The sequence below is a fragment of the Cupressus sempervirens genome, chromosome 1 (assembly GCF_028749045.1).
Source record: "Cupressus sempervirens isolate cs-2001-9-10 chromosome 1, ASM2874904v1, whole genome shotgun sequence".
Taxonomy (NCBI): Eukaryota; Viridiplantae; Streptophyta; class Pinopsida; order Cupressales; family Cupressaceae; genus Cupressus; species Cupressus sempervirens.
The window spans coordinates 184,070,043-184,079,657 of record NC_143118.1 but is presented as its reverse complement, the minus strand read 5'-3'; positions in this window follow the sequence as shown (position 1 = coordinate 184,079,657).

The window sequence follows — 9,615 nt, the reverse complement described above, 5'->3', positions numbered from 1 at the left end:
CATCATCTCTAGGGTTGGGACACTTCTTATCAGTGGACTTTTTTACCATGTAAGCAATTGTGCTATCATGTGATTGGTCTTTTCACTAGGAGCTTCAATTTTGCCCCCTTGTACTCAAGGGAAAGGCATCTTTAGTGGTTAATGGCAAGTTCATGTGCTTAATATTAAACAGTACATTGGATTAGGATTACTTTTTTAATCGTCGTCTCTATGTGCAATTTAATTACTTATACCTAAAGTTTTGGCTTCTAGATATTAATGATGCATGTTGTAGTAGATATGTACAAAAGGATCAAATAATTGTCATTTCAAAGTGTTGATTGATATGACCCCTATTGCACAATTAATTGTTCACTCAAAATGACCAGTGCTTGTGGATAATTGTCCTAGTGTGCAAATGTCTTAGTAGTGGTTCACTAATCTCCAGTAGTGATGCACTAACATGCTGATCATGAATTTAAAAAGCAAAAAAAAAATTCAACTATTAGTACTGAAATGACCCGCTATTGGTATATTGTGAAATTATTTAAGTGAATAGTTTTTGGAGGGTCACTATGGTAGTAAGTGAGTGGTTATTGGACCTAACATAGTTCTTAGTAGTGTAGGTGAGTTTTTACATTTTATTGCAAACAAATTTTCTTGCCTAGTTTCTTTAATATTACTATTATTTTATATTGGACCTCAAAGCTCATAAATGTTAGGAATTTACGAATAAATATAGTGGTTTGTACTGAGATTATCATTCACCCTTCTATGGCCATCTTAGAAAACAAAATCCATCATAAATGGAGAGACAATCATTATAAAACATTTTAAGTGGCTTCATTTGTTGTCACATTGTATAATCATGTTCCACTCTTGTCATGCTTAGTTAAAGATCACTTGGAAATGTATATAGTGGCTTCCTTAAGATCATCTTGGCATGCCTATTTAAGTGGCTTTCTTAAGATCATCTTCGCATGCCTATTTAAATTATCTAGTGCCTCTTCACCTTTAAGATAATCTTGTTTGATTCTTTGGAGTACTTTGAAACTTTGAAAAGATGAGGATGAAGTAATTTCAAAGGTTCTTGATTCTTCTTTAGAGATAGACAATGTACCTTCACCTATATTGAGTCATTGATTGAGAATTCTATCAATTTTGTTCATCAAGACCATCTTCACCTTTCATATGTTGAGGACAGATTCGAGCTTTTAAATCTCCTCTATAATAATAGCCATTACACTTGTGTTGTCAAACCATCATTGTATTTTGAGCTTGTTCAACATCAATTTCTACAAAGTTCCACTTTGTCAACGTCTTCATTGATTGGCTATAAAATTGATTGATTTAAGGCTTCTTCATTTTTCATGGACAAGGAGACACAGGAACAATTTTCAAAGACACCATAATTCTTCTTTAGGCATCTTTACTCAATTCCTAATTTTAATGGGACACATTCATACATTTGTACATGGTTTTTCTTCCTTAGAGGAGACAAGTTATTTGTCGACATTGCTTTTTACTTTTTATAATATAGCAAGAAGAGTGTGTTGGCTTGTGGTACAAAAGAGACAAGCCCAAAGGGCAGATAGTAAACACAACTAACAACACATTAATTGCACCTAGTGACCAACATCAAGAGATAACATCTTAGGTCCACCTCTGTCAAAAATAAAGGTGCAGATGGAACTCAAACACCAACCATAGTCAACATTGTCAAAGATTATCATGGGACAAGCCCCCACAATAGTTGTAATATTTAACTAAAACCAATAGATAAGGATCCATACAATCCCTTTAAAACTACTAGCAAACACCCAATCACAAGAAGAAACGAAATTGGGAGGAGGCAAAATCATTCCCAAAAGGCCTAGTGCCCAAACTCAGGCTTCAGATAGCTAGTCTTGCATTGTCTAACAAAACTAAGGGTTAAAAAACAATTAGACCACCAGTTCAGGCCAACATTCACAAAGACCTTCGAACTCGCTATGGACTCCCTTCCCACCTTTATAGCAAAATGATCCACCTTAATAGAAGTAGGGAGATAAGATAATTTATTAATATCTAACAAGAGACCACAAACAAGTCCAAGGGACTAAGAATACAAATAGGACCTAGAGGTCAATCAGACCACCAAATGGTGTTAAGAGTACAACAAAACAAAATGGAAACAAGTAGACCAAGAAGTAAAGAAAGAGGAATAACAACAAAAAGGGGGTTACAAAACCACAAAACTAGTGGTTTGTAACCGTGGAAAAGTAGCTCAAAGTAGAAGGATAGCTAGCTGTGTGCAGAGAAATCTGAACTCGATGCTAGGTAGAGGAGGTATTTTGTTACCGGTGGTGCAGGTGATCTCTGCACGGTCTTGATTTGGTGAGAGTATCCGTGTACGAGCATCAAGGCCGCTTGGTTTCCCTAGGAGAGGTAACTAGAGTAAAAGAAGAAGTGATAAGCAGATGAAGAGATGCAGACCTAGGGGCGGACAATTCCTGAAGGGTGAAATCCCGAAGACAAAAAGCCTCCAATAGAAAAAGAGCAAGGCATCGCTGGTCATCATACTTGGAAAAGGAGGACAAGGACCCGCACTCTGAATAAGCAATAGAAACTCCCTTTAATCTCATAGTATATGGGACAATAGAATATAAAGTGTATCTCGTTCTCGATTCCATCCACGTCACAACATTGACAAATTATCTCAACTATGTTGGTTTGATGATCTATCTAAATATAGAGCCGGTGAGAACCCACTCTGAAAGAGCCCAACTGGATATGTAGGGCATGTGGTGATTGTCAAGAATAGTAGTAGGGACGAACAATGATACCATCCTGAATGTCAACAAAGTTCTCCGCATAGAAGGCCATACGAGGACAAAGACCTCCCAACGAGTCAACCCAAGTCACTTGAATATACCTCCTATAGATGTCCATCTTGGTAATCTTGTTCAACTCCGACTGAGAGGAAAGGAGATGAGTAGGAGTGTCCAATGAATATTGAAAAGGGGGAAGGTGATCAATATGAATACCAACAGCGCTGAGGAGCCTAGAAACTTGAGCATACCAACAACGAGCATGACCAGTCGGATCCAAGGTAGCAATCGAAGTTGAGGAACAATAGGCTAGGTAAGAATAACAGTATTTGCCATCAACAGAGTCTTTGCAAAACCCCTGAGTCTGCAAAGTAACCAAACTAGATCAAATATCATGTAGAGTCTGAAGGGATAGACACTGAAGTCAACCAAAATAATATTGGTAGGGGTAGTCTACTGACAACGGATGAGGTGCTGCAGAAGGAGAGTCTGAACTCTCTCCATCGAGGCCCAGTCATTGGTCAAGAGGGAGGGCCCCCAGACGGTCGAACCATAAAGGACAATAGGTCTAGCCATGGAGTCTAAGATAGACATCTTAGATGTCATGAGCCCAAATTTAAGGATATATGAATATTCGAATAACATATTATACAATAATAATAATTAAGAATAATTATATTATAATCCATTATAATAATAATATATTTGACAATATAAAACAATATATAAGAGTATAGCATAATTGTGATATAAAATATTATATTAAATAACAAATAAATAATTTGGTTATAAATGATAATAATTTTATAACATATCTACATTGGATAATATTATAATATAATTACATATTATTATAAATAATATACAAAAAAATATACTCCGTAATAGTATTATGAAGAATGATATTATTAATATAATATATAATATGTTATATGTTATAATTACATTATAAATCTATAGCTGATAATATATCTAACCATTAGCACATTGATAACTAAAGGTAATGAATTGATTAATTAATTTAATATAGCAATGCCCTATATTATGATCTAATAATATGGTTAATATAATCAATTAATATATAGATAAGATAATATCATGTCCCCACATTTATAAGGTTTAGTAATTAAATGAATAATAAAATAAATTATATTGTATTTAAATATTATTACATATGCTATTAATAACTAATGATAATAAATTGATTAATAAATTAATCAATATAATATATATAATCTATGAGATATATAATAGTTATAGCTAATAAAGATATTAATTATAGATAATATTAGATAACAATAATAATTTTATAATGTATGGATATATTGAAGAATAATTATAGACATAGAAATAAATAATATCTTACAACAAATAAGAGGTAAATATTATTAATATGATATGTAATAAATAAATATATTATGAATATTAATTATATAACATATGTTATTATCAATACAAATGTACATAAGTCTAAACCTAACCAACAACTATATAATCAACATATATCATGCAAAACATAAATTAGCAATCAATGGCATTTATATTACAGACGTTTAAATGTGAATTTAATAAACAAAATACAAATTATACTAACCTAAAAACTAACCAATATATATGATTAACGAAATAAACTATATATAACAATAAAGACCAAATAAACACAATCTATGTTGTATTAATTGAATCGATGTCATTTGAAGGGACGCATCCATTTGGGAAAGATAAGCAAGATATTAAAGTGAAACCAAGGAAGGACATTGAAAGGGATATACCATGAAATAACAACACAACAATTAGAGGAAAGGAGATGAAAGGAATTGTGTGCAGGAATTCACAGCAAATCATGTAGAGAGCACATTATAGTCATGAGAGATTGAGAAGCATATATGCATGAATAGACAGTAGAAGCAATAGACACAACATAAGAGAGATCAAGTAAATTATTGAAGAATCATAGTGCATTAATATTATTTGGATTGTATAGCTACATATCATAATGGTTTATCAAGGTTTCAGTCACTTGTTGATTGGGAAGCAAATTTTATCGTGCATTTAGGGACATGAGTCTGTGCATTGAACAAATTATGGCATGTATTATTTGTTCAGAGAGAGAAAAAGAAAAGAAAAAGCCACAAAAAATAAATGACCTAAAAAAGGGTCATTACAGATGTAGTCTTCTGGAAATACTGACGCTCAAGCAAGGCCAGTGAACCTAGCCCCTTGTTTACCCGCAACATCATGGTTGGTCTCAAATTGAACCGTGGAAACAAAATGATCAAATAGGTATAGCTGGAGGTCCTCTCGACCTTAGTTCCACTGAAAAAGAATCAACGATTAGAGGTTTTTGAGTTATTGAAAACCATAACTCGAGTCTTACCCAAGTTGACTCGAGTCTTGTATCCCCTGACCTTTTTTTGTGAATTGTAACTAGTCTATTATTTATTAATAGAAAAGGACTATTCATAAAAATAAATAAAAAATGATGAATCTACTATTCTAATGTCAAATAGCATTTAAAAATCCTACCTCTCTAAAGCATTTCAATGAAATATACACAAAACAATAAAAACTAGATCTTAGTTGTTTTTTTCTTATCTTGTCTCTTTAGCGTGGTTCCATTGATCTTCTCCTTCTTGAGATATTGAGATGATGATATGCTCTCAGAACTGATCTCCTTTCAAAATGACTCAAGAGACTTGAATGATGGTGAATTATGTAACTAGAATGCTGAAATTGCTCAATAATGTTGATGATAAAGATGGTGATGCATGCTAGATAATAATGAAGTTCACAATTGCTCAATGATAATGGATATTAAGCTAAGATGATAAACTATATGCCCAATCACTAACCCAAAGGCACACAAGATTGCTAAAAGGCTTTCAAATGCTCTAGTTCTCCAAAACACAAGATTACTTAAGTTCTAACTCATCCATAGTGAAGGAATGAGGGATCCTTTTATAGAGTTTTTCTTACCTTTGTCAATAAAATCATGTATCACATTTTTGAGCATATGAAAAATCATTGGTTTTATGATCCTTGTTTCTATTATACTCACAGTAATCTAAATAATTTCAATGCAATTTTTATTCTTGGTTCATAGTCTCTCACTTCTAGAAGTGTTATAAGTCTCTCAACAATAAGCTTTCTTAAAGAAAATCCAAGGGTTCATCCAATGGAGTGAATTGTCTTTGCCTAAGTACAGATGGTTGTCTTGGTCTTTGTTGCTAAAAAATTTGATTACTTGATTGAGTGTTGATTGGTCTACTTGGTAAGTTCAAGAGAGGTTGCCATGGTTTGATGTTTTTTATATCCACATCTAGACTTGACATCAATGACAACATAACAACTGATATGAATCTTTCACATACATTATCTCCCTTATCTTCAACATTATCACCCTTATCTTCAACATTATCACTTGGGGATAACATGGAGTACTTGTAATTTTATGATACATTAGTGTAAAAAAAACTACAAAATGGTTGTAGTTCTTTCTGTAATCACATATACTTATCTTAGGTTTTGAATCATATATTGGACAATATATTTTGTTATGATTTGTCTCATTAATCTTAGACTTGAATGTGAAGTTTGTTGGTCTCAAATATTGCACGTTGCTTTGCTAGAAGAAGATAACACAAGTAGGTTGTGAATCTAAATGACTTATGTGAACCTCTTTTAATCATTACTAATTATTCTTGCATGAATTAAATGATGTGCTCAATTTTTTTTTTTTTGTTGGTTCTTTAACATAATGGAGATGAAGTATCATTTCAAGAATGTTGGCACGCACTTCACTATTATTTTCCAATCACATGCAAAATGCTGGCAAGGAAATAGAATCTTAAATTCGTTGCACAAAAATACCACAATCACGAGGCCTATTATTTTGATCCAATTTAGTACCTTTAAGCATTAGACCTCTAATATGTGAATCTTGATGACCACCTTCCAGATTATCATAATTCTCTACCAACTTTTGCAGGTCAATGTGGACATTTGAGTTTTGTGCTTCAAACCTTAGGTCCAACAAAAGAGAAAATTCACTTTCGCCATGGATAAAATTTTCTCGAGTATTTTTATTGATAATTTCTTTTCTATCTTCATTATAATTTTAGATACAAACCATGACAATTTCAGGGCAAGGGAATACTTCAAGTAACACCATGCATGCCAATCCAACAATTCATGGTTCAAGTTTATTTGTCATTACAGTTGTTAATTTATTAAAAATTAAATATTTTTTCTCCTCTTGATCTATCCACTTATTAGATAAGGAATATCTAACTTCCATGTTTCCCTTTTTTCTATGGATAACATGAATTTAAATATCATGGTATTCATCAGTTAAACATGCTATTCTCTTTCTCTTGGTTCTTAGTTTTACTCATACTCAGGATATTTGTTTTTCCCATCATTGACACTTTTATCGATTTAAAATAATTCTAGACACCTAGTATTTATAATTATAGGTTTGAAAATCCTTCCCCCAAATCTCAAGATGATTGGTATAACCCTGGTTCTTGTTTTACAACCTTAACATTAAATTACAAAGATTGAAAAACTTAAAATGTGAGAAGGTGTTTTGGATATTACTTGAGATTCTATTTTGAGAAAATTGTGAATGGGAAGAGAAAATTTGTTGCATTCCTTAGCAGAGTATTCATTTCTGAATCTCCCAATATGATTTAGAAATTTATAACTCAAAATTTTAGATTCAAAACCCTTGAAAAGTTCTAAACCTAAAGGGAAAAATTTGTATAATCGCGTTAGAAGTTTATATCTTATTATTAATTATAATTTTCTTCTTTCTAAAGACTGACATATGACACACCAATTTAATATATGACACTCGTTGGAATGTATCACATTTATCTAATGAGTGAATGCCAAACTACACATATAATATTCCTATAAAAAAACACTAGGAATGACTAATTTTCATTGTTCGGACACCATTGTGGTCTTCTCAATCCTCTATTCTTTTCTCACACTACTACATTTGGACCCAAATTGTGATGGCAAGCCGTCGCAATTGAGATGTCCTATTGACACCCAAGTGATAGAACCAAAAATTGCTTCTCATTGGACAAGCGTCACACTTTTTGTGTTGCAGATTGTGATGGCAAACCAAAATCCGTCACAATTTGGTAGAAGCCAAGGCCAACTCACTGTCACATTGTTAGTTACGATAGGAGACCATCGCAACTGACGTCGCAACGACGACGCTATGCGACAACAGTTTCGTGGGTACAACGACTTTCTGTCGTGTTTATCTGTCACACTTGCAATGGATATGCGAGGGCAATGCTCTTATTCTAATGGCGTTCCATCAGACGTGCCATTGCAATTGTGACGAACTGCTGATATATGAAAAAAAAATTTGTTCTTCTTTGTTAGAAATACATTTTACTATGTTGATCACACATGTACACTATTTAGCGCAGGTCATGCAGTTTCCTCTTTGGCCCCTCTCACAGAGATTGTGTTTGACATTCTTCTAAGTTGTTAGATTGATACTGCTTCTGGTTAAGCGTTTCACAGATAGTGTTGTATTTCCATTTCCTTTTTATATTACTGTAGATAAGAAGCCGAATGTTGTAATTATTTCTCCATATACATTGAAAAAATAATCACAATGTTCAGCTTCTTATCTACAGTAATATAAAAGGAAATGAAAATACAACACTATTTGCTAAACACTTGAGCTGAAGTAGTATCAATCAGAAGATTTAGAAGAATGTCAAACATAATCTCTATGAGAGAGGCCAAAGAGGAAACTACACGACCTGTACTAAACAACGTACGCATGCGATCAACATAGTAAGATGTATTTCTAACAAAGAAGAACACTTTTTTTTAACATGTTCTAAATAATGTATACTAACATATTGCGAGTATGATCTTAAAATTAATCATGCTTAATAACTCACAACATTATGTAGAAGATCGCATGATTCAAGAACCCATTGTGATGGTTCTAGTTGTTTCGGTCGCGGTTCGAGGTCCTCGTGTTGTTGTTGATGGTGTCGCCAGAGCTCCTTTCCTTGGTCCTTGTGATGTCGTGTCCACTCTGCCTGTTGGTGTTTTAATGGGGGATGTGTGTCTTCCTTGCTCATCTCTTTTTTGGAGGTTCCTCTTTCTCATATGGTTTTGGTCGCAACTTCTGTTGGTGTGGCTGTCCCTGTGGTTGCTAAGATTTGAACTCTACAAGCATGTATATTCCATCTCTGAATTAGTATGTTGTGACAAGGCTCATTGAACAGAACATAGATCAAACTAATATTCAATAGAGGTTAATTGAAACTAGATCACAAAAAGTAATCAGAATATAGTACTCTTATTTCAATACTTAACCAATGGAGAAAGTGGTATCAATGGTTGCCATTACATCTTTGTTTGAAATCCTCCCGTTCTCGTCCACCATGCAAACACAAGGTGTTTTCTAGCCAACAATGGAATATATCTCGGAGTGTTTGTGAGGAAGGCCACTCGATCTAGTGCATGTGAAGACATGTCTTCCCACACCGACAAGCATTTTAAGCCCTTCTATTCTAACTGTTCAGTGCTACAAAAAACTAAAAAGATTTCGGTCTCAAAAACAATAGATAATTGATGACGGAAAGAGGAAGTCTGGGAGTTGTCAGGTGTATAAGTCAGGATTCTGATGGGCAACTTAGATGCTAATGATTTATGATGGCTCCCAACATATATGATTTGCATGTCTTTTGAAGTAAATTGTAGCTGCTGCGAGTTCTTCCCTAATGTTTCCAATTTTTCATGAGTATAGTCATGATTTATTGAATTGATGATGAAGACTAGG